The following is a 26,478-nucleotide window of genomic DNA, read 5'->3' on the forward strand; positions in this document are numbered from 1 at the left end:
CTCCATCTGCTCCCAGGGAGTACGTGGCAGATTTTGCTACTTGCCATTCACTTGAAGCAGGTAAACTCAACCGTGCAGCCTATCGGCTCTCACGGCAGTCCACCACCTGCAGGATGGCGACTCCACCCCGTGACGCAGCTAGTTTGGAGCATATCGGTAGGCCAGCCACATCCGCTCGCCCCCGATTGCTCTCATTACCAGCTGCCTCTTTCAGAGTAGCGCTGGCACTCAGCTGACCTCCGGGGCCCAAGTACGCCCTTCCCCAGCGAGCCTCCTTGCACAGACTCTGTGCAAGTCCAGGGAGGACGAGGAGTAAGTCTGTTGGTTGCGCTACAAGAATGGCCCACCCAGGCTCAGGTCTAGTAACCGTTCCCTCGCGGCAGTCCCTCCCTGTAGGGCACGGGATGACACCCAGACCTCTCCGGCCTTCGCAGGCCGTGATACAATTATCACTCAGTTCCGAGCTCCCTTGACTAGGCAGGCTCGCACTGAGATGAGGTCTATTTGCTGGCTTTCCACAGAGTTACACGGTTGCAGTATGCTTCCCTTCCTGCAGGAGAGTTGAGCGCAGACTGTCCCCTCACTCTAAGTATATGCCGCTGCTTCGCCGCATATCACATGCAGTAGATGGAGCTAAGTAGGTAAGCATTCACTGGCCGTGAGGTTTCCCAGAGGTGCCCAGAACGCACCCCACACCCTCTTGGGGCCTTTCCGTCGCCTTCAGAGCCGCGGGACGCTCCAATTGAGCCACTGGCCTCAGTCGAGCTAGCATTCCTGTCATCAAGACAGCGCTCCTGACCGCCCCTGGCTCCCGTTAAGAGGGCAGGAGACCTACAAGTTTTCTCTGTCAAGTAACGCCTCATACCCTCTGGGACCCCCCCGTCGCCCTTCGGGGCCGCGGGGTGCTCCTCAGGAGCCCCGGGCCTCAGTCGAGCTAGAATTTCTGTCAGTAAGACAGCACTCCTGACTGCCCCGGCTTCCTTTAAGAGGGTAAGTTACCGACAAGCTCAGGTTCCTCAGAGGTGCTTAGCACGCACCTCATACCTCGTGGGCCTCCCCGTCGCCTTTCAGGGCCGCGGGTCGCTCCGTTGGAGCCACGGGCCTCAGTCGAGCTAAAGTTCCTGTCATTAAGACAGCGCTCCTGACTGCCCTGGCTCCCATCAAGAGGGCCTACAAGCTTCCCTGCCAGCAAAGTGTGTCGAGAATTCGGGCCCGGCGTTCTCCACGTTACCGTCGAGACCCCGGCTCGGTGCCCAAGGTCCCCACCACGCCTTTCCGCGACCAGGTGGTAGACCTGCAAGCTCTGCTCTGGAGGAGGCAGACCCAGTCGTGCGATGTAGTGTCGTTAAATATGTGAGACTGAATCACTCGGCACTTCAGCCGCACCAGCAGCTTCATCTGCCTCGGGATTCGCAGAAAGGGAATGCTCCCCGAACTGAGGTTGGCTAAATGGTGGTAGATGCCCCTCCCTGTTATACCCAGGGACAGCCGTGATCCTTGGTTCATGGCACCTCACCAGCAGATGTAAAAATCGGAAGCTGCGGGCTGGGCGACACCCTACCTTCGCTTGGTTCTCCAACCTTGCGTAGAGGCCGTTCTCCCGTGTCCTAACTTAGGGACTCTCAGGCGAGCGGGAAGACCGGCTGGTGTCGGCTTGCTGCGCCATTCCCACGTGGATCCGTGCGCTATTTCCCAGTATGTTCCCTCCGGCGAACCCTGGGTCCTCCTGCCCCGCAGTCAGGGCTAGGCGCGGAGTAGTCCTGCACTGTGATCCTGCCTGGGTTTCCTTCGCCCCGCAGGTTGTGGCTTAGTTTTTATTATTCCAGCGGAGGAGACCGCTGTTTCCCTCGTATATCCCCAAAAAAAAAAAAAAACTTTTTATGGATATATTGAATTATTCTTATTCCACATGTAAAATTTCATGTGCTCCGCCCCCCCAACCCATGCTTCAGTACAACTGGCATCCCTGGAGGGGCCCCCTTATTGGGCCCCAGGGCGTTGGGAAGGTTACGTTACACTTCGCCTGCCGGCACGTATACTTGTCAGCACGTGAAGCTGTTGCGTAACGCGGCGTCAGGGTCGTGGCCTTTTCCATGGGTTTGTTCCCAATGTAACGTCGAAGTGATTCGACTGAAGGGGTAACGTCTAGGTTACGAAGGTAACCCTCGTTCCCCGAAGGAGGGAACGGAGACGTTACATTCCCCTGCCACGCCCCTGGCGTCGCGCTGACGCCGGGCTCTCCCGGCTCTTCAGCAAAAGCCTGACTGAGTGGTGCGCGCAGCCATCTTATATACCCGTATGTACGGGGGCGTGGCCGGCGCGCACGTCCACTCGCCAATTTTCAATTGGCCTTTTTAATAAGGCTCAGAGGTGATCGGTCTCTCAGGCGAGATCCCAATGTAACGTCTCCGTTCCCTCCTTCGGGGAACGAGGGTTACCTTCGTAACCTAGACGTTTTGTGGGTTATTGTATTTATTTTGTTTTATTTTGTGAATATAATCATTTACTGGTGTTTATTTATTTGGGTTTCATTAGTTTTATTTATTTTATTTTATTTTATAAATGGACTCATTTACTAATGTTTTTATTATGTATGTGGGATTCACTATTTTTATATATTTTATAAATAGACTCACATATTAGTATCTAAATGGTACATATTAGAACCCTTCGAAAAGATACTGCCCTACTGACAGCTTTTGTACCTATTTGGCATACCTTTTGTACCTTTTTGCACCTTTCTGACATATTAGAGTTAAAGGTTTCTACAGAGGACATCTCTTTTTACTGCAAACAGACTGGAAATAATGACCATACTTTTAGGAATAAAATGTTATAGAAATCAGGCGTTTGATATATAAACAAACCCTTTGTGTAAAAACCTTCAGAATATAGACAGGAATAAATATGGAAAGTTTGTTGTTACTGAAGGGGAGAAAACTCATTTTGAGAAAAACGGCCTTGGAAGATGTTTTGTAATCGAAATCTGCAGACGCAGACAGCTGAAGTGTAATAAAATGAACACTTAATGTGTACTTTAAAAGTTTTCTTTTCAATAGTCTGAAAAAAAAAACAAGCTATGGAATTGAAATAGCCCAAAATCTCAATATTGACCAGAAACAACAATGATTTTGCCTGTGGTGTGCTAAATAACAGAAGATCTGACAAAAGATTAAACTTAACGGCAACGAATATATAGCCTATTCAGGTGCATATGCTTTAATAAGTGTATTTAATTTCATGTTAATATTAAAATTGTAATTTTATTTTATATTATTTGGGTTTTTACTTTCATTTGGTTTTATTATTTTATTTTATTTTATTTTATTTTATGAATAGACTCATTTATTGGTGTGTTATTTATTTATTAGGGTTTCATTATTTTATTTTTTATATATTTTTTCAATTGTTTTATTTTATTTTATAAATTTACCATTTACAGATGCTTTTATTATTTATTTGGGTTTCACTATTTTTTATTTTATTTTATTTTATAAATGGACTCATTTACTGGTGTTTTTATTATTAATTTAGATATTACAAATGTATTTTATTTATAAATATTTTTTTATTATTATTTGTTTATTCTGTTTTTAAATTGACTCATTTACTGGTGTTTTTATTATGTATTTGTGTTTTTTTTTTTTTTTTTAATAAATGGACTTATTTACCAGTGTTTCTATATTTATTTAGATATTACTTTTTTATTTCACTTATAAATTGACCCATTTACTGATGTGTTTTTATTATGTATTTGAGTTTCACTATTTTTTTTATTGAATTTTATTTTATAAATGGACTTATTTATTGGTGTTTTTATTATGTATTGTGGTTTCACTATTTTTATTTTTATGTTTTTTTTTTTTTAATAAATGGACTTATTTACCAGTGTTTCTATATTTATTTAGATATTACTTTTTTATTTCACTTATAAATTGACCCATTTACTGATGTGTTTTATTATGTATTTGAGTTTCACTATTTTTTTTTTATTGAATTTTATTTTATAAATGGACTTATTTATTGGTGTTTTTATTATTAATTTAGATATTACAATTTTATTTTATTTATAAATTGACCCATTTACTGGTGTTTGGGTCAATTTATGTAATTTATTATGTAATTTATTTATTATGTAATTTGGGTTTCACTTTTTTTTTTTTTTTTTATTAACTCATTTACTGTTGTTTTTATTATTTATTTAGATATTACTATTTTATTTAATTTATAAATCAACCCACTTACTGGTGTTTTTAATATGTATTTGGGTTTCACAATTATATATATTATATATATATATATAGTATGAAATGACCATTTGACAGTCGAACGAAGTCAGAATATATTTAACTGTATGATATTTAACTGTATGATATTCATAGTATATACTGCAGAAATGGTAATTAATCATTAATTCAATTGATCAATTATGAATTATTTTGATCAGCATGAGATTACAATGTTTTTACAGCTTCACTTTCTTTTCTGTGCATCAGAAAGCACTAAAACTCATCAAGAATCATCTAGAGATGAACAGAAATACCATTACACTAGTAGCGATTTCATTAATGGATTGATAATTTATTACCATGTCTTTTCCACAGAGGCGATATCAGCTTTGAAGAGTTCTGAACACGACTTACAAAGCCTTGACTTTTCATTTCGACTTCCCACATAACACCGCCAGCAATCAGAAAAACCACATCTGCCCAAATCATGTTGCAAAAGACAAATTTCTTTTAGTATAACATCATGTTTTTAGATTACCTCTGATGGCTGGCAGTAACTTTAGCTCTCCCCATTTCAGACGACTGGGTTTTTTTTTTTTTTTTTGAAGGAAATCTCTCACTGGGAACTCTGTTAGGATGCATAAGTAGTATGACTGTATGTGCATAAACACTCAGAAGATAAAACAGGCCAATGATAAGAGAGGAAGTTGAGCCGGCCGTCTCGCTCGCTCACGCTACATTTCCATTCACTGATGGATTCCAAATTAGATGGAGAAAGATTTTTTAAATGGATGTTAACAGCATATTGGTGACATTAACAGGCCGTCTCCTTCGATGGAGCCTCCATCGGCCCTTTGACTAATGGGTTTTATACTGAAAGTTTCACCAAACTGTTGGGAGGACACTCTTTGAGTTTGTTTTATCAATCTAGTGAAATATTTATAGAGCGGATGTGCTTATCCGAGAAATGAATCCAGGTTACTGACAAAGAAAAATATATCACAGAGGTCTTGTTACAGTAGAGCAACCTTGAAAAGTTAGAGTAAAGCACTGTGAATTAGTTATTTTAAACACATATAAAATATAAAGGACAAATTTTCTGAAGGTGAAAGTCCTTATTTTATAGCTGACCCAAAATAAAAATAAAAAAATGAAATTAAATAAAATTAAAAATAAAATGAAATTTGAAAAGGGCCTAAAAGTACCATTAAAATATATGAAAAGATTAAATACATAACTAAATAAATACCTAAATACAGAAATAAATATGTTGATATCAGAATATCATGGTTCCTACAGTCAGACAAATTTAAAATTTAGACTTTGAAAAATAAAACAAAATACAATCAATCCATAAAGGCCATAAAAGGTAGCATCAAACAAATAAATAACTAATAAATAAAATTAAATCTAAAAAGGGCATAAAAGAACCATTAAAATATATGAAAAAATAAAATAAATACTTAACTAAATAAATAAATAAGTTGATATCAGAACACCACGGTTCTAATAAAAAATACATTAAAATAAAATAAAAATAAAAGGAGCACAAAAGTACCATTAAAATATATAGAAAAATAAAGAAATAAGTTGATATCAGAACATCATGGTTCCTACAGTCAGACAAATTTGACTGAATAAAATAAAATAAAATAAAATAAAATAAAATAAAATAAAAAATAAAAATGAGCACAAAAGTACCATTGAAATATATGGAAAAATAAAGAAATAAGTTGATATCAGAACATCATGGTTCCTACAGTCAGACAAATTTTACTGAAAAATAAAATAAAATAAAATAAAATAAAATAAAATAAAATAAAATAAAATAAAATAAAATAAAATAAAATAAAAGATCTATCATTAAAAATAATATATGAACAATACCAAAATAAATAAATTAAAAATACACGATTGATATAGGAACATATATCCTACTTGGTAAAACTATGGTTCCAACAGTCCTACTTTTGAAAAGAAAAGAAAAGAAAAGAAAAGAAAAGAAAAGAAAAGAAAAGAAAAGAAAAGAAAAGAAAAGAAAAGAAAAGAAAAGAAAAGAAAAGAAAAGAAAAGAAAAGAAAAAGAAAATAAATTTTGATATAAGGTATAATTACATCTACAAACTCATATAATAATAAATAATTTTTGAGCTAGAGAACAAATGGAAAATAAAAATAATATTAAAATAAAAAAATTAAAGTCAAGAACATTTGTATAGTGATCTACTCTAGAAATTAGCACTATGAAATCCATTTTCATTTGAAATCCTTATTCCGTTATCACAAATGGAAAGTCATAGGTGATATGTGGTATAAACAGTTAAAGACAAGGTAATTGCTATAAACCAGCACCTTGGTATATTATTTTTTATGATGTTAAAAAAAATATATATATTTGTGGCAGATTTTTTTTTTTCCCACGCACGTTCATTTCACAAACGCTTGAACTGTGCAAGTCGTGACGAATCAAAGGCGTCTAATTGGTGTTTTGTCTTGCCCAGTGCAATTGTCTCATTTCCTGTCAGGCTGATGAATGATTGGATGATTGATTCTCCAGCGTGATGCGGCGCACGGACACGCGGCTGATTAGACACCAGAGGGATCACGCTACACGGCAGCAGGGGCCGATCTTTAAGAAACGCGGCACCTGAAGATTGTAATCAGAGACGACGGCTCTCACACAGTGGCCCGCGTGTCGCTGCCACCAATCAGATACTTGTGAGAGCAGATTTATTAAATCACAATGTCCTCAACTACTTCTGATTAAAAATTAAGGGGGGAAAAAAATTATCATCAGTGATGTTTTAAGGATTAAAGAAATTAAAGAAATCTGAATTAGTCCAACCTTTTAAAAAATTAATGCCTCCTTGCTAAATAAAAGAATGATTTTTTTTTTAATCTAGGCCTATGTATGGAATATTATATATATATATTATATTTTTGATATAAAAATATCAAAAACATTTTGTATTAAGTAAATGCAGCCTTTGTGAACATAAGAAAAAGGCCATAAAAGTAGCATTAAAATAAATAAAAATAAATAAATAAATAAATAAGTTGATATCGGAAAAACATCATGGTTCCTACACTCAGACAAATGTAAAATTTAGACTTTGAAAAAAATAAAAGAAAATAAATTTGAAAAGGGCATAAAAGTAGCATAAAATATATGAAATAAAAAAAATAAAATAAAATAAATAAGTAAGTTGATATCAAAACATCATGGTTCCTACAGTCAGACAAATTTAAAATTTAGACTTAAAAAAATTTAATTAAATTAAATGAAAAATAAAAAAATAAAAATAAAAATCTAAAAAGAGTTCCTACACACAAATTACAAATGTAAACTTTGAAAAAAAAAGATAAAATATAAATATGAAATAAATCGGAAAAGGACATAAAAGTAGCATTAAAAATGTATGAAAAAATAATATATGAAATAAAATGAGTAAGTAAGTTGACATCAAAACATCATAATTCCTACTTTCAGACAAATGTCAAATTTAGACTTGGAAAAATAAAATAAAATAAAATATTATAAATGTCTTTACTATCACTTTTGATCAATTGCATTCTTGTAAAACATTCTTGTAAAACAAAATATTCCTGTTTTTACTGTACTTTCTTTTATAAAGTAAATGTAGACTTTGTGACCAGAAGGGACATTAAAAATGTCAAGAACAGCAAATATTGTTTATTTTTAACATTTTATATAGTTTTTGTCACTTTCACACTTAGACTTATTTAGTCTTCTAGCTCTCTGCGCTGTCCTTTACAACAGTCTGGCAGGCTGCCGTCGTAACTGGATTGTCACAGTATTGTCACAGAGGATGAAGAGGGTTGAAATAACACAAACAAACAAACCAAGCGACGCACCAGCGAAATGTACAATGAGCAATCAATGGCTTGAGAATGAGCATGTAATATGAATTAAAACCTCTCTGCCTGGATTAATGCAGCATTTCTGCACTGGAGAACAAGGGAAACATACTACAGTCCCGACTGGAAAAGCCGATTAAACAGAGTTTAAACACAAACTGAAGTGCTTTGCAAAAAAACAACAAAAAGAGCAAGAGAAAAAAAAAAGTGTGGGAAGAATTATCCACAAGCGGACAAACGAGTAAAGTGAGAAACGGTGGTCCGTTGTGAGTTCTGACTCACACTTGAACATACAAGATGTGACAGAACCAGGAGCACATTGAGTTAATTGAGCGAGGCCTCTATAATTCCCAACACACACACATACACACAGTTAAATCCCGCCAGACTGAGTTTGACATGCAAAGTATAAGCACGTCAAGTCCTGTGAAGCATGACTGACACTAGGAATCAGACACACACTTCATGTCTCCATATCTCATCAAGCGCTATTAAAGCAAAGCCGTCCACTCACTCACTTAAATGGATGGACGAATAAAAGAGCAAATAGAAACAACGATCACATCACAGGGAAATAATTGAGGAGATGAGATGCATGGAAGAGGTTTAATGAAGATCTGAGCTTTGTCTTCTGCTGGAGCTACTGGATATTAAATGTTATGGAATATTTTTAATGCATTAAAGGAACAATTCCTGTTTTTTTGTATTTTTTTATTTTTTTTGAGAACTATTAGATATTTTTTGATACTGATATTACTATTTACCATAATATAAATCTAGGATCAAAGAAGGATCAAATGTTTCCCACTTCAAATAATGATTGTAGCACCTGACCTTTTTGACTGTATATCAAAAAAAATGTTCAATTAATTATTAATTATTATCAATAAATTATGAACTAATTTTAATTAAATGTTTTTTATTATTATTATTTAAAATGTAATTTACCAAAAACTTTATGTATATAAAGGAGGATTATAGACTATATTTAAAAATATTATATCCCTAATTTTGGTAACAGGGTTGGAAACATTGTAAACACCACTGAAAATGAATATCCAAAAATGAATGAATTAATTTAAATAATAAAAAAAATGAGATGTTAATATCACAACAACATATTTAGGTCACACTACACCTGCAAAAAAAAAATAATAATAATATTATATATGTATACATATATATATATATTTTTTTAATTTCAGTCATTATTTTTATACAAAACTTTTTTTTTTTTTTTTGCATATCCTCCCCATTACTAATTTAATTACATTTTTTACTCAGTCATTTTTTTTATATATATTTTCATACAAAACCTTCCCGTTCTTCTTCTTTTTTAATGTGTGTGTGGTAATTCTCAGTGGTTTTATTCAAATTAGTATCTTAAATAATTAATTAATTACTTTATTTATCCTATATTTATACTTCATTTATTTATTACTTTATTTACATTTAGTTTTTTTTTTTTCAAACAAAACCATTTTATTTTTGTACATAACCTCCCCCTTTACCCTTTCTTCGTGGTAATTCTCAGTGCTAAATTTATTAAAAGTAAATGTATTTATTTTTAATTGATTAGATGTGATTTTTTTTTTTACATTTGATACATTTACATAATTTATTCATGTCCGAAATTTTGGTATTTTTTTATTTTATTAGATTTTTTTTTTTTTATTTAGTCATTATTTTTTATTTTCATACAAAACCTTTTTTATTTTTATACATAATCCCCCTTCATCCTTCTTTCTTTTAATTCTCAGTGCTGTACATTTAAAGTTAGTAAATGTATTTATTTATTTATTTATTTTTATTAGATTTTATTTATTTATTTACATTTGATGCATTTACATAATTTTTATTAAAACCTGTATTTATGTCCTAAATTTTGGTGATTTTAATTTAATTTAAATTTAATTTTTATTTTTATACAAAACCTTTCTCAGTGCTGAACATTTACATTTTTTTTTTATTTTTTTTTTATTTAGTCATTAATTTTATTTTTGTTTTCATGCAAAACCTATATGTTTTTATACATAATTCCCCTTTCACCCTTCTTCCTTTTTTGTGGTAATTCTCAGTGCTGTACATTTAATTAATAAATTTATTTTTATTTATTTTTATTTGATGCATTTACATATTTTTTATTTATGTCCTAAATTTTAATTTAATTTAATTTAATTTAATTTAATTTAATTTAATTTAATTTAATTTAATTTAATTTAATTTAATTTAATTTAATTATTTTTATTTTATTTTTAACCTTTCTCAGTGCTGAACATGATTTTTTTTATTAGAAAGCTGAATAAATAAGCTTTCCATTGATGTATATTTGGCCGGGTACAAAAAAAATTCTAAATATCGAGAAAATGCCTTTAAAGTTGTCTAAATGAAGTTCTTAACAATGCATATTACTAATCAAAAATTGAGTTTTGATGTATTTATGGTAGGAAATTTACAAAATACCTTCATGGAGCATGATCTTTACTCAATATCCTAATGATTTTGGACATAAAATAAAAATCTATCATATTCACCCATACAATGTATTGTTGCTTAACCTACAACATTAGACCTCCTCCTGACAACATTAGAGCCTCCTTTCAGGACTTACTTTGTGTATTTTGTGTGCTTTACCTCCTAATGACTAGTCTGAACCAACTAGACACAATCAGATTTGACATGTTTCCAAACACTACTACTAGTATTATTTTTCAGAAAGGCTGTATTTATATTTTGAAGCAGATTCCTTTTGTTCAGAAGCAGGTATTATTTAGTGTCATATCAAAACCAAAACACTACTGTGAGACGGAAGAGCAGCATAATCACACCACTTAACACAGTTATGGGAAGAGAGCAAAAAAAAAAAAAATCAATCTTGAGATACGAGTGGTTCAGAAGTCGTTTTGAAATATGTATTCCATCCGCAAAGAAGGCTTTTGAATTAAACAGGGCCGGATTGGAGGAAAAGCAATGCAAACACTCCTGATGTATATTTCATGAGAGTACAGTGAGCGCTGGTTTGTATATCGTCAGTGTTCAGATAAGATAACGCTCGCTGACTCCATGTGCAATAGGACTTCTGTCATCTGCCAAAGTCTGGGAAACATAAGGCTGCTTTTGTAGGAGAAGAGGGCAAGATAAGGGCAAAAGAGTGTTTTTTAATTAAACATATTCTAGCTTGGCTGACCTGCTGTGGATGACAAAATGTCAAAAGTCATCTCAAGTGCTCCAAAAATCACCAACCTCATTTATAAAAGATTTCTGAGAAATCACTCGCAATAATATTCTTCCTGTGTGGCAACCATATTACATTCAGTCAAAGCAGAAACTATTTGCTTTCCTAACAAACAACTCCCATTGTGTGTGATTCATTCAAAGTCTTGAAAGTAAGTGAAATAAATTGCTCTTTGTGAAAAAAAAATTGATAACTGAAAGTTACCACACCAGTTAAAAATGTAAAATTGTAAAGATTTTACGTCAAATTATGTGTAATAATGCTTTAAAATACTGTAAATAATATACAACTATTAATTACTGTATAATTAACATAAAAGTTTTGCTTCTTTTTATTTTTATCATTAGTGATAGGGTATTTTATCTTACAGTTTGGATTTAAATATATTAAGATTATATAAATTGATGAAAATACATGTTTTAAAGTTAAAATACAGCAATATGGCACCAATATGCCATCCTGAAAAATTGTCAATAAAATAAAATAAAATATTACGCTTACATTTCGGATGTCTATATTTATTATTTTAAAAAAAATTCTTTAATTTGAACTGCATATTAAATTTCCATCGATTTGGATACATATTTTAACATTAACTAATAATCTGAATATGATGCATATTTATCAGTCATAAAAAATTAAATATTAGGACAAAATTTTGGATTTATATATTCATTATAAATATTCATTTATTATATTTGAATTGCATATAAAATTTCCAAATTGCATAAAAACATCAATTTGGATACATATTTTAACATTAACAAATAATCTAAATATGATGTATATTTATCAGTCATACATGAAATGAAAAAAATAAAATAAAATAAAATAAAATAAAATAAAATAAAATAAAATAAAATAAAATAAAATAAAACATTTTTAGGACTAAATTTTAGATTTATATTTATTATAAATATGTATTTATTATATTTGAATTGCATATAAAATTTCCATTGATTTGGATACATATTTTAACATTAACTAATAATCTAAATATGATGCATATTTATCAGTTATACATAAAATAAAATAAAATAAAATATTAGGACTACATTTTGGATTTATATATTTATTATAAATATTTATTATATTTGAATTGCATATATAATTTCCATCAATTTGGATACATATTTTAACATTAACAAATGATCTAAATATAATGCATATTTATCACTCATTCATAAAGAAAATAAAATATTAGGACAAAATTTTGGATTTATATATTTATTATATTTGAATTGCATAGAAAATTTCTATCAATTTGGATACATATTTTAACATTAACAAATTATCTTAATATGATACATATTTTTCAGTCATACATATAAATAAAAATAATTAATTAAATTAAGTTAAATATTAGGATTAAATTTGGATTTATATATTTATTATAAATTAATTTATATATATATATATATATATATATATATATTTTTTTTTTTTTTTTTTTTTTAACTGCATATAAAAATGCATAAGTCAATTTTGGACAACCAGAGTTTAATATTTTCCCCCACGTAAATTTAACAAGATATTTTTACATAAAATAAAAACATAGGGTATTTTATGTTTACAGTTTATATGTTAATGTATTGACAAAATATAACTTGATGAAAATAAATGCTTAAAAGTTGTAAAATACAGCAATATGGCAACAATATGCCATCCCTAAAGGCCTAAAACGTTGTCACCGCATTTGTACAGTGAATGTCTGGCAACCATGTAAATAAGTATTGAAATTGAGATACATTACATTACATTACATAAAATAAATCAAATAAAATAAATAAAACAAAAGCTTACATTTTGGGTTTATATATTTGCATTGCATATACAATTTGCATCGATTTTGAAACATAGTTTAACAAACAATTATCTGAATATAATGCATATTTATATTACTTACATACAGTAAATGAAGATAAATAGTAAATAGGTCAAATGTCTGCATTATTTCTGCATTAACCAACTGCAAACACACATTCAGATGTGACTCTATTCTGTTTCACATGGAAAATGTGTCACGTCATTGAAGTGATAAAGGATTGTGACTGCATTTCATGTTGACTTTAACATCAGGATGGTTTAAAGCATACATTTTAAGGCACATTGCTTCTCTTGATGGGTGATAAAAGAGCTGCAGTAAAAATCACGAAGTCGGAGTCGCGTAAAATCAGGAGTGTGTTAATGGGATTTGACTTAGACACAGACAGAAGAAATATACAGTGTTTTATAGTCAGACAGCACTGAAATACGCACTGGTGCTCTTCATCTCTTGTTAAAGTCAGGGAGACGTCTTACTGTCTGACCACTAACCACCACAGCCAATATAAACTAGACACGGATAACCCTCATAAACACTTCCGCACGACCCACTGACTTCACCACAGTCTTTATAAAGATCAATAATATGTTACAATGGCGGGACATGTCGCCTCATGTGACCCTCTGAAGATACTGAGGTAAGCTAACAACTTATGGTTATCTTGGTATGTTCAAAAGCTATTAAAAAATAATAATAAAATATATTTAAAAAATGTAAATAATAAATAAATTAATTTAAAAATTAAAGCTACAATTATAGATTTTAGTATTTTAAATCAGTTTTTGTTTTTTTGATAATTTTAGTTCAAGTTTTAGTAATTTGGTTGTTTTTCGTCATTTTGTGTTTGTACACTGTGTGTGTGTGTGTGTGTGTGTGTGTGTGTGTGTGTGTGTGTGTGTGTGTGTGTGTGTGCGTGTGTGTGTATATGTATGTGTATATGCATATATGTATGTATGTACATACATACATACACACTGTAAATTTCTATAAAGTTTTTATAAATTTTTATTTTAGTAGTTATTTTTGTAAAACAAGTTATACAAAAATGTTTTTATTGTAATTTTTTTTGTTAATGTTTATTTTATTTCAAATTATTAATTTTTTAGTTTAGCTTTTAGTTTATTATATAGTTAAAAGTGTATTATAGTTATTTTAGCTTATAGTTTATTTTATTCTATTTTATTTTACATTTATATGTAAGTATTAAAAAGGTTGCAATTAAAATTAATATTTACAATTACAATTTAAAATAAATATTTTATATTTTAATACATTTTAAAATGTACTTTAACATTTAATTTAATTTACTGAATTATAAGCAGCATTTATTCCAGTCTACAGGGTCCCATGATCCTTCAGAAATCCTCATTCAGAAGTCTATAAAGTTTTAATAAATGTATACATTTTTATAAATTAAAATAAGACATTTTGCCTTGAATTGAATTGAATTGAATTGCATTTTCTGTTAACATTTATTTCATTTTAAATGATGAAGACGATTGTTTTAATTTGATTCTATAGTTTATTATGTGGTTGATATTTTGTTATATACATTTTTGCTTTTTTCTATCGTTTTATAGTTATATTTTATATATATATATATATATATATATATATATATATATATATATATATTGGTTTGTTCAAAAGCTTAAAAAAATTAAAATAAAACATAGTAATACAATAGAAATAAATAGAAAGTAATTTCAGTATTAGTTATTTTAGTAAATCAAGTTCTTTAAATTAAAATGATTAATTTTCCTTTTGCAAAATAGCTGAAATAAAGTTTTTTCAATTTTTTTTAATGTAATATAATTTTCTGTCAAGCTTTATTTTATTTTAAAGTATGAAAAAATAAACTTGTTAATTTATTATATAGTTAATAGTTTATTATAGTAATCTTAGCTTTTATTTATTTATTTATTTATTTATTTATTTATTTATTTATTTTGTAACTATTCAAAAGTTTGAGGTCTGCATGATTTTTTTTTTTTTTTTTTTTTTTTTTAAAGAGGACTCTTATGCTCACCGGGCTGAAAAAAAACAAAAAAAATTAAATATTGTTACAAATTAAAATAAAAACTTTATATTTGAATACATTTTAAAATATATTTTAAAATCTAATGTAATTTATTATATTTTTAAGGAGCATTTATTCCAGTCTACTTGTCACATGATCCTTCAGAAATCATTCTAATACGCTGATTTGCTGATTATTTGTAACATATAAATGTATTTTTAATGAGGTCTCTTATGCTCACCAGGGCTGAATTTATTTGATAAAAAAAGGAAAATTGTAAAATATTGTTTCAATTTAAAATAACAATTTTATATTTGAATACATTTTAAAATATATTTTAAAATTTAATTGAATTTATTATATTTTTAAGAAGCATTTATTCCAGTCTACTTGTCACATGATCCTTCAGAAATCATTCCAATATGCTGATTTGCTGCTCTTTTGTAACATATAAATGTATGTATGCATATATATGTTAGGTGGAAAGATTGAGTTGCTGAAGTCTTATTTAGTGGTGAAGTCTGGCAGAAGTTATCAAGATGGCCAAGACTACTCATAGCAGCTGGAAACATTGACTTACATCTTAGCTACATGGGAATTTTTCAAATTCTGGAAGGCATCTTCATGTTTCTGCTGTTTTGGGTCTGACCGCTCTGGCGCTCAAGTCTGGGGCAAGACTCCATCTCTATCCTGCCAAGACATGATCAAACCTGCTGCTAGGGACAAAAGCCTGGTCTAATTGTCCTTTGTTTTTTCTTCCATGCTCAGTCGTGACCTAATGATGCTCCATTTCAGATACACATAAAAACTCAGTGTCAGAGAGTTACTGGAACTGACAGTCCCTCACCTCAGGGAGATGCTGGCGATGCTATAACTGCTATAAATGACGGTCCCGTTGAAGTATTGTGCTGCGTAAGGCCTGTTACTGCCACGACCTCAACCGCCATTCGCTGAAAGGTTGCCGCTTCATAAGTGCCAAATTCCCTTAGAGGATCAGAGGGCAAATGAAAGAGGTGAATAGCACATTAAACTGTCCGCTCTAATAAAAAAACCTGAAGGAGCAATAGAACATCTCCACTTTATTTGCCTCTCTGTCCAACACTCTCACGCAACTTAAAAGCTCTCATGTCCGACCCGCTATCTTCTTTAGTTCAACTGAGTAGACAAACTTGATAATACTGTACATATCAGCTTTTCTGTATGAATATACTAGAAAAATCTGATTTTCACCCGCAGTTTAAACTTAAAATAGAGATATATTCTTCCTAGTTTTTTTCGATTTACACTATCATTCAAAGTTTGAGATCAGTAGTGTTTTTATTTAATTACTTATTATTTATCAATTAATTCATTCATTTATTTATTCATTCATTTATTTATATATTTGTACATTTTTAATTATTTATTTACTTTTTTACAGCATTTATTCCAGTATACAGTGTCACATGATCCTTCAGAAATCATTCCAATATAAATAAAAATAAATAAATGCAAATGCAAACAAATGTAACATATACAACACAAAAGTTTGAGGTCAGTAGTGTTTTCATTTATTTAATTACTTATTTATTAATTCATTAATTCATTTATATATTTGTATTTTTTTAATTTACTTTTTTACAGCATTTATTTAAGACTACAGTGTTGCATGATCCTTGAGAAATATTAATTCATTCATTAATTACTTATTCATTCAAGGATCATGTGACGCTGAAGACTGGAGTAATGATGCTAATAATTTAGCTTTGCATCAGAGAAATAAATTATATTTTAAAATATATTCATACAGAATTATTTTCCATTGAAATATTTTTTTTTTTTAAATGTACAGTTTTTTGTGTATTTTTGATCATATAAATACAGCCATGGTTAGCATAAGTAGACTTTATTTAAAAAATGTGAAGTTTTTGAAAGTATTAAATGAAAACAAGAGGTTAATTTTGAAATTACCATTTAAAAAATATATAAAAATAAATATATGGTAGCAGCATATAGTGCTGATTCAGGCCCACAACAAGCTAACTCTCTCTCTGAGCTTATACAAGCAGCCGACCTCCTTCTGAGCTTTTTATAGCTGTATCAAGGGGTGCAGAAGAGAAGCAAAGGTTTGTCATCTTCAACTTTCTGACGGTGCAATTTGACTTGATGTATCTTTCCTGTCTACAGTAGTAACAGACAGCTTTTTTCTTGTGCATCACTCATTGGATTTACAGAACCTCTTCTGACACTTTTGGGAGTATTTGACTCCCAAGAGTTATCCTTAATTCTACACCAAATCTTAAAGAAATAGTTCACCCAAAAAATACGTTTTTTAAACATTTACTCACCCTTAGGCCATCCAAGACGTAGATGAATTTGTTTCTTCATCTGCACAGATTTAGAGAAATTCAGCATTAGATCACTTGATCACCAATGGAAGTGAATGGGTGCAGGTGCCGTCAGAGAGTCCAAACATCTGATAAAAACATCACGATAATCAACAAGTAATTCACATCACTCCAGTCCATCAATTAATGTCTGGAGAAGCCAAATGCTGTCTATTTACCTGAAACAAATCCATCATTTAAAGCTTTTAACTTTAAAGTGTTGTGTTGTCCTTTATCTATATTACTGCTTTCTGGAGTTAAAAAAAGGTAATCTGATCTGATTCATGAGAAAAATATGCACAGATCAAGGCAAAAAAACTGACAAAAACAGTCCAAAACAGTTAAAAACAAACATGTAGGTGGATTTGAATGTAAGAGGATAACAGGAGATGGACTTTACTACTGATTACGGACTGGTATTTTGGCCAGGAGTGACAGTTTGAAGTTATCTTAAAAATGCATTTGTTTCTTACAAACACGCAGCTTTTCTCTTTATAAGACATTAATTGATAAACTAGAGTTGTGTCAAGGTTCGTACAAATACTGTAGAATAAAATTCCAGAACTTTCAAGCACTTTAAGCACTACTTTTTTGATTTTCAAGGACTTCATTTGATTTTAATCATTCAATTTGCGAAATGATTCACAAACCCCTTCCAATCTAAATCTAATGGTTCACAAATAACGCTCCGAAGTCCCGATCTGAATCAACCCACTGCGCAATGTGACGTCGTTGTGACGTCTTTTCCATGTCATTTTTGGACGTCCAATTTCCGTCCATTGATGGGGTTGTTTTGTAACGCCAGGCGACGTCTTTTTTCGACGTCTACCGCACGTCTAATGTTAACGTTGGTGGGACCTCCATGTAAGGGCTACTCCAAAAGTGGTCCAAACGCGATTTTTTTGATATAAAATATATAAAATTATATATATATATATACATACACAGTATATGTAACCCCTCACACCCAGGTCCTACCGCACCCGCTCTGCGCAGGTCTCGAACCCGGGTCTCCGGCACCGGAGGCAGACACGCTCACAAGGAGGCTAGTGCATCCTTGATTATAGGCTACTTTAAATAAAATAAAAACTGTTAAAGGAAAACAGGAAAATGTAAAAAAAAAAAAAAAAAAAAAACATATGGACTACCAAATAAATAAATAGTCATACAGATAATAAATCTTGTTTGTTTATAAATAATCTGTATTCATATGTATAATCATGTTGATAGGTTCTATTTTGTAAAACACATTTACTGCAACTGCCATAGACGTCCAAATGACGTCCAAAAAAATCCAGATCAAATGTTGAACGTCAAAATGACGTCCAAGTTGGGTCATGGATAGACGTCCAAATAGTGGACCTAGTTTGGACGTTGAATAGATGTCCAGAATTGGTCGGACCGACGGACCCAATATAGACATGATCTGCACGTCTATCCAACGTCCAATGTGTATATCACAACTGCCATAGACGTCCAAATGACGTCCAAAAAAATAAACCAGATTAGGTCAAATGTTGAACGTCAAAATTACGTCCAAGTTGGGTCATGGTTGGACGTCCAAATAGTGGACCTAGTTTGGACGTTGAATAGATGTCCAGAATTGGTCGGACCGACGGACCCAATATAGACATGATCTGCACGTCTATCCGACGTCCAATGTGTATATCACAACTGCCATAGACGTCCAAATGACGTCCAAAAAAATAAGCCAGATTAGGTCAAATGTTGAACGTCAAAATGATGTCCAAGTTGGGTCATGGTTGGACATCCAAATAGTGGACCTAGTTTGGACGTCGAATAGATGTCCAGAATTGGTCATGAGCCGACGGACCCAATATAAACATGATCTGCACGTCTATCCGACGTCCAATGTTTAGTGGGAAATGATCTAAAGCCAAACATTAGCGAACCCGCTCCGAATTTCCCATCTAAATCAAATGATTCACGATCCACGCTCCGAAGTTCCGATCTAAAGCAAAAGATTTGCAAATCTGCTCTGAATTTCCCATCTAAATCAAATGATTTTCGATCCACACTCTGAACTTTGCATACCGATCAGAGCGCTTCGAAACATTTTGAATCATTTCGCAATGGTTTAACTGATTCAGAGTTTCGAAAAGCTCAGTTTTACCCATCACTACATGCTTTTTAAAATAGTTACAAGTGATGTTAAAATTCAAAAAAGGAGCGGCTCTTTTAATTTGATCTGGTTTTTGCTAGTGCATTGCTTAAAATGAATGATCAAAGTCACAAGTTTAAATCAAACGTAGGGGTTCCAGCATAAATGACTCAATTGATCCATTCCTCTTTTCGCATCTTCAGCCATGTTTACTCGATACTGTCAGTACTTCTACTTGTCTACTTGCCAGCATAAGGAGAACAAAGAAAAATATATATTTAGAAAATCACGTTACATGCTGTGGGTGATGAAAAAAACACTGAAATCCTGCTCAAAAAATCCGGCTTTGCAAGTCTTAGCATGTTAAAGCTGGTCTTACAGGTCTCCTAAAACTATCGTTTCTGACAGGACAAGGTATGATGTTTTTTGAACTGCTTATAGATAAAATGATTGACAAAACACTTATTATACACTGTTTTTCAATAATTCAAGCACTTTTCAAGTACCTCTTCTGGGTTATTGCCATTTACAAATTTTCTAGACCTTAAATTTAAAAAAGTCAAATTCAAGTTCTTTAAAGGGGTCATCGGGTGCAAAACTAACTTTTCCAAGTTGTTTGAACATTAATGTGTGTTGGTAGTTTGTGTACACGACCGCCCTACAATGATACAAATCCACCCAGTGGTATTTTTTTAATCTTTAAAAGTAGTATACCCCTTTTAAAATCAGGTCATTCTCAGCTTCTTGTCGTTGTGACGAAAAACACATTTGATTGACTTGAGCGTCTTACCTTAGACCTGCCCTCACCGAGCTGAAACAGTCCCAATACGACCGCCATTGTGTCGACTCAGGTGCAGAGGAAGAATCTAATTGAGCGATTGAGGTGTTTTGTTGTTGGATGTAATAATGAACATAGCAGTAGTCATTTACTACTGACATCTGAGCTGCTTAAGAGGCAGAGGTTTAACATTACTTTTGTTTTTAAATGGAAAGCGCCAATCGCGATCTATACATATTCATCTATCTTTGTACGAATCATTCCTGATGCAGCTTCACCCACAGCAGAAGTGAGTATAAGGGTTTTCATGCATCTTTGCAAATGGCCTTTCTTAATAATGTGCTTGTTGGCAAGTTTCACCGATAAACGCGGCTAAATGCAGCAAAAGTAAACATAATCCCAGAGAGGGGCGGGGTGAGCAGAGCTCAGTGGCATTTAAAGGGGCCATGTCTTAAAATGAGCAGATATTTTGCAGAGCTGATTTTGACAAGGTAAAAGGGTGTTTTCTTTACACTACTATTGAGAATTTTTAACCAAAGTATATTAGAGACTTTTCATTAAGACCCTAAAGAATGATATGAACTTGTGGAAAATGGGCATCCGATGACCCCTTTAAGCACCTTGTACGAACCCCAAGTGTGGATTACTTGTGAATTATTGTGATGTTTTTATCAGCTGTTTAGACTCTCATTCTGACGGCACCCATTCACTGCAGAGGATCCATTGGAAAGCAAGTGATGTCACGTTCTGATCTATTTCCATGAAAAAAAAAAAAAGCTAAAATTAGTGATATATTGTAGCAATCATCAATTTAGGGCTGAGATCAATGTAGTGTGACTTCAAGAAGTCTACACCATTTATTCAAGTCATCTCCTTTCCTTTCTAAGAGAAAATATAGGTTTTATATAGCGTGCATAAAGACTATTATACGTGCTTGCCATGCCTTTTCTTTCTCCTTTTCATCTCACATCATTTTAAAGACACCATCATCATTTCCCATATATGTGTTTAGGAGCAGAGAGACTCATTACCATGTTCTTTTCTTCCTCTGGGTTTGGTTTTGTTCCTCACGGTGTGTTGACATCTCCTGCCACATACTTTGCCTGCAAAACATCAGTAGAGCCCTTGTAAGACCTGGCAACCAATTTAGTTCACTGTCACTCAAACATCATCAGCATACTTGGGTTTATATGCTTGTAATGTGACGCGTAAGTCACCTGTAGCTCGATTTTCCTGTCACTCTTTGATCACTTGAATATTTCCTTCCTCTTTTCCACCTTCCCTTTCTGTTTTCGATTCTCACAGCCACCTTGTGCTGCAGCTAAAGCAACGGTAATTGGCACAAAATATCCCTTTTATGATTAATGAAGCTCCGGGAACTATCTGTTCTGCCATCGTGTTAAACACTACACCATACTGCGCAGAGAAAATAAAAGAGAAGGAGAAAGGGAGTGCAGTATACACTGCCAGCATATGGAGAACAAAGAAAACTAGATTTAGAAAATCATGTTACATACTGTGGGTGATGAAAAAAACACTGATATCCTGCTGAAATAAAATCCAGCTTTGCAAGTCTTAGCAGGTTAAAGCTGGTCTTACGGGTCTCCTGGTCTTGCTAGGCCTGACTAGTGTCCAAAAACACACTAAAACCATCAAACAGATCAGACTAACCTACTTGACTAGTATGGGACAGACGATGACCAGTTTAGACTAATTTAAACTGGTTTTCAGCATGTTATGTGGTTGATAGGATGTTTCTAGGATAAATCTGACTTCTAGATCAGAGTTGTTACTGTTAAAAAAATTGTTTATTAAAAATCATTTTAGCCAATTGAAATAAAGCTGAAATAAAATAACATACAAATATTGGATGGAAAACTTATTTTAGTTTCTATTGAAAGCTAAAGTACTAAAATGAATAAAGCTTATTAAATGAATGAATTATATTTTTATATTAATAAATAAATAAATAAACCATTAAAAATGACAAAGGCACATAATTAAATAAATTTAATAATTTTATATAATATTTTTTTTTCTTTTATTATATATATTTTATGTTTTATTATGTGTATCGATCTATCTATCTATGCTACAATAAATTCATGAAAAATATTAAAAAAATTATAATTTTATTAACAGAACAGAACATATCATTAAAATGGCAAAAATAAATTCAATTTAAAATATTACAATAACAAAAGTATTATATTTTAAAATTCTATCTATTATTATTATATACATTATATGAAAAAAAAACATTATACATATTTCATATATTTGTTTATTTCAAATTATAACATTAAAACATACATTTTATACGTTTTAATCTTTGTATATTTTCTTTTTTATTTCCTATTCATCTCTTTATAAAAAATATTAATATATAATAAAAATAGTGATGAACTAAAAATAGAAAAATCTATTTACAAATATATAACACACCCTAAAAAACAATATACATATATATACAATATAAACAAATTGAAGCTATACAGAAATAAAAAAATAATAAAAAAACAAAAGTAAATACCAATAAAATAAACCTGAAATAAAACAAAATACAATTATTAACTACTACTAAAAACACCATTATTATTAATAATAATGACAAAAATAATAATATGTGAAAACTAAGAATAGTCATTTATACTAAAAATCTATTTACAAATATATCACACACCCTAAAAAAACAAAATTAAATATGTATAACAAATTGAAGCTATACAGAAATGAAAAAAACAAAACAATAAAAACAAGTACATAATAATAAAATAAATTAATAACTACTACTAAAAACACTATTAGTAATTACAATAATAACTAAAAAATAAATAATAATAATAATGTGAAAAATTAAAAAAATCTATAAATAAAAATCTACTTACAAATATATCAGACACGCTAAAAAAACAAAAAAATTAAATATATAACAAATTGAAGCTATAGAGAAATAAAAAACAATAAAAACAACAAAAGTACATAATAAAATATAAATATTGTATGGAAAACTTCAACCCTTTTCAGTTTCTGTTGAAAGTAGTAAAATGAATAACATTTCTTAAATTATATATATATATATATATATATATATATATATATATATATATATATATATATATATATATATATATATATATATAAACAAAATGAATCTATATAGAAATAAAACATATATAATAAAAAGACATAAGCAAAAACAAACTTGTTTCAGTTTCTGTTGAAAGCTGAAGTACTAAAATTAATAACATTTCTTAAATTATACATATATACAGAGAGAGAAAAAAATTGAAACTATACAGAAATAAAAAAATATATATAATGAATAAGACAAAAGCACATAACAAAATACTAATATAAAATACTAATAATAATATTTAGAAATAAGCAAATTCATAATACTAGTAAGTATAAAATATATACAATTATATTTAAGTAGTAACATTAAGTATAATAATAATAAAATATATATATATATATATATAAAATACTGCTCTAAATGTATCTGGAGTCTCTTGAACGTCAAGTGTACGGTACCTCAGGTTTCTTATATACACCTTCATAACACGCCTCTCATCATGAAGTCATTTGATTTGAGATATCAATCATGTCTGCAGCACAAATGAATTTAATATTTAGTGGTCGGGGTTTGTTCAAATCCCAAACCCTGAATATAACCCAGAGCGGCGCTCGGCTCGGGCAAAAGCAATTTCCCTCAACTATAAGTATCCGGAACAGCCTTCATCCAGGTTGCCGTTGAGATTGTTTATTAGGCTATATTTATTTCATGAGCATAAATAGTGATTTCTATTCAACCTCACTGCATGTATACGGGGAACGTCGCGGCCATGCAAATGAGACTTGCTCAGGTTTACATATGTAGTGTTGAGATCCACTGGGATCCACATGCGCACTGCAGGGTTTGACGTATGGAGTGTGTGTTCCTCGTGTCAGGACTCAAGGGTGCACTTCCTCACTGTAATAGGCTCTAGGACTATCCTGGACTGTGTCATGCCTACCTTACACACCGGCCAGTGGCTCCCAGCTGAATATATTATTAGAGATATCCATCACCGACTCCAGTCATTCCACCACACTGCCTGTACAAATGAGAGAATCTCATGAAGAAACGTCCAGGTTAAAATAAGCGGTTATATTTCACCGTAAAGAACATCTTAAAAGGAACCATAAAATACAAAATTGGAATTTTGTCTATGTCTGTTAGCTTTTAACCACTTAAAATTATGTACCACTTAAAATTATGGTTTCAAAGGAAAATGCATATAATTTGTAATTAAATTAGTCATTATTACATATCATATTTAATGTATTATTTATATTATATAGTATAAATATTTACAGTGTTAATGTCATTAATATACTATTATATTTATATTGACTATTTATAGTATTCATATTTTGATTCAGTTTATTTTTATATTTTCCATTTTCATTTCCATTTTAAAAACAAAAAACGACAAAAACACTACAAAAAATCCAAAAAATTTAGTTTTTGTATTTTTAGTGTATTTTTGTTATTTTTTTGTTTATATACATCTATATAATATGTCTATATATTTATAATGTTTATTTCATTTAAATATTTTTTTTCTAAATTTTATTTATATATATATATATATATATATATAGATATATGCACATTTAATAACAATAATATAATTATAATATAAATAAAATTATAAATTACATCAAATATTATAATTAATATCAATATAAATTATATAATTTAACCATAATAATAATAATGTAATGTAATTCTGTAATGTATTTAAAAAAATATATATATATTTTATTATAGGGATTATTATTAACATTTATTATTATTCAACATTAAATAAAATAAGAAATATTGCTTTCATAATGTTTCACTGTAAAATAAAACATGGTAAAATAATTATTATTTTATTACTGTAATATATTATATAATTTAATAATAATAATAATGTGTATTGTAAAATATAATTATTTTCATTATAATGATTAGTATAAAAATATTACTTTCATAATGCTTAATTGTAATAAAAAATGTGATATATATTATATATATATATATAATATATTATTATTTTATTTTAAAACAGTAATATGATATAGAATTTTATAATAATAATAAAACTAATAATAATATAATAATAATAATGAGTATTGTAAAAAAAAAACATTTATTTTTATTATGATAATTATTATTATAGATTTGATAAATAAAATAAGAAATTACTTTCATGTTTCATTGTATAATAAAATATGATATAATAATTATTTTATTTTACAGTAAAACTGTAATATATTATATTTATTAATAATAATAATAATAATAATAAATGTACTGCAAAATAGAATACTTTTATAATGCCTCAATAAAAAACTAAAATAAAATGTGATATAATAATTATCATTTTATTTTACAGTAAAACTGTAATATTATATAATGTAATAATTATAATAATAATGTAAAATATAATACTTATTTTTATTATAAAAATTATTATAGATTAAATATTAAATACAACAAGAAATATTACTTTCATCATGCTTCATTGCAAATAAATAAAATAAAATGTGGTATAATATTTATTTTATTTAACAGTAAAACTAATAATAATAATAATAATAATAGAACAATTCATAACAATAGTATAATAATACAAAAGCATTAATTTAATACTAACAAAATTATATATGGAGATTCTTTTCTTGACTGAGACTCAAAACATCACAAAACTAAAGCCGAAAGAAGTAAAAAAGTTAAACTTCCAAACAATGGCAAGCAAAACGACAGAAAGCTTGTGTGATTAATAAACGTCTCTTGTTCTCTTCATTAGTCTCCTTTGCTGTTTTCCAGCCTATTCCTCTTTCCCTCAGAGTCTCAGCTTTATTATTTCTATCTATTGTTTGCTGCCAGTGTAATTCCTCTTTCTGTCTTTGGATTTCATTGGCTTCCACATACAGTCGTGGCCAAAGGTTTTGAGAATTACATAAATATTGGAAATTGGAAAAGTTGCTG

Source organism: Garra rufa, chromosome 11 (assembly GCF_049309525.1).
Source record: "Garra rufa chromosome 11, GarRuf1.0, whole genome shotgun sequence".
Classification (NCBI taxonomy): Eukaryota; Metazoa; Chordata; class Actinopteri; order Cypriniformes; family Cyprinidae; genus Garra; species Garra rufa.